Consider the following 1,368-nt stretch of genomic DNA (forward strand, 5'->3'; position numbering starts at 1 on the left):
TCAGGGACTCTGCATAGCACAAAAGGCCACCTCTGGTACTACATTCATTAATATTCCCCCATTAAAAAGATCACAAAAAATATTTTCTGCAGAAAAAACTTAATAGTTTTCTTAATTAATTTAGAAAAGTATTTCTTAAAAACTATAAAATGGATAAAGTAGATTTTAGTACAGTTGACTCTATTAGCATCATGTAACATACAGTAAAAATATTAAGGTCCTGCATCAAATAGTTTTTTTCAGAAATGGGTCAAATACTTGCCTAAATTAACATGCGTTAGATAGGCAGTGTGTGGTCCCCTTAACTTTATTATGATCTACAGAGAGCTTGCATGTATTTAAACGCGCAGTCAAGAATTGTTAAACTCGTCTGAATAGTTACTCACTCCCCGCCAGAGATGGCTGCTGGCACTCGTAAAACCTGCAGCGTTACGTGCTGTGACATAAGAGCGACGGCTGAGACTCCTATGGCCTGAGCTGAACTTTCCGCCATATTTTCCCCAAAGTAAAGTATATTCATACTGTTTACATATGAGTCATATTCCGCCTCCGTAGCGCAGCGGTAGCGTTACCGCCTACCAAGCAGGGGAGCCCGGGTTCGATTCCCGGCAGGGGACTGAGTTGTGTGTCCTTCATCATCGTTTTCATCGTCATTGACACCGAAGTCGCCAAAGTGGAGTCAACTAAAAATATCCCGGCCAATAAATACCATACGATCATTTCATTTCATATGAGTCAGGATTGAAGTGGAGATTTCTGATAAGATATACTGAAGACTACGTCGTAAACACAAGTGACTGCTCAGCTGTGAACCGCACTCACACTGCAAAAATGATTTCTAGGTGTTTAGATTTCCATGTGACCCCGAACGAAGAAAAAATAAATGAGCCATAAATTGCCGAAGATACAACTGGGAACCAGAACCTGGCGCTTAGTTGCGTTTTTTAAGCGTATGTCAATAACAGTAGCTATAAACATGAAACCAACAGTATACAATTACATTTCTTTCCACAGTCCAGAACTGTACTGAAACAGTACATCTCAAAATTTACCGATTTCTAAGATATTTTTGCAGTCAGCAAAGTGAAGAGGAATATTTATTGTGATGTATTTATACTCGTACACCGTTATCATGAACATACGAACACGAACGGAATAACACTTAATCCCATTTCTTAAGTAGATATGGTGGGAACTGTAATAATTAAGATATTTTTGTAGAGTATTGATCACTACGAGGGAACTTGCACAAGTAACATAACCTTCAAAGAACAAAGTTCTGACCACAACCCAACAAGCAACAAATTTTCTGCCTTATTTTTGTGTTAAAGACATTTAATAACAACCTGAATTCCAGATGCACAAATT

General features: G+C 38.2%; 1 non-coding gene across 1 annotated transcript; it reads left to right on the forward strand.

Moving 5' to 3' along the window:
* The first annotated feature begins 545 nt into the window (after nucleotides 1–545).
* Nucleotides 546–618, forward strand: Trnag-acc (transfer RNA glycine (anticodon ACC)). Its single transcript has one exon. It is a non-coding gene; the product is annotated as a tRNA-Gly (tRNA).
* The last annotated feature ends 750 nt before the right edge of the window (nucleotides 619–1,368 follow it).

This window comes from Schistocerca cancellata, chromosome 5 (genome assembly GCF_023864275.1).
Source record: "Schistocerca cancellata isolate TAMUIC-IGC-003103 chromosome 5, iqSchCanc2.1, whole genome shotgun sequence".
Taxonomy (NCBI): domain Eukaryota; kingdom Metazoa; phylum Arthropoda; class Insecta; order Orthoptera; family Acrididae; genus Schistocerca; species Schistocerca cancellata.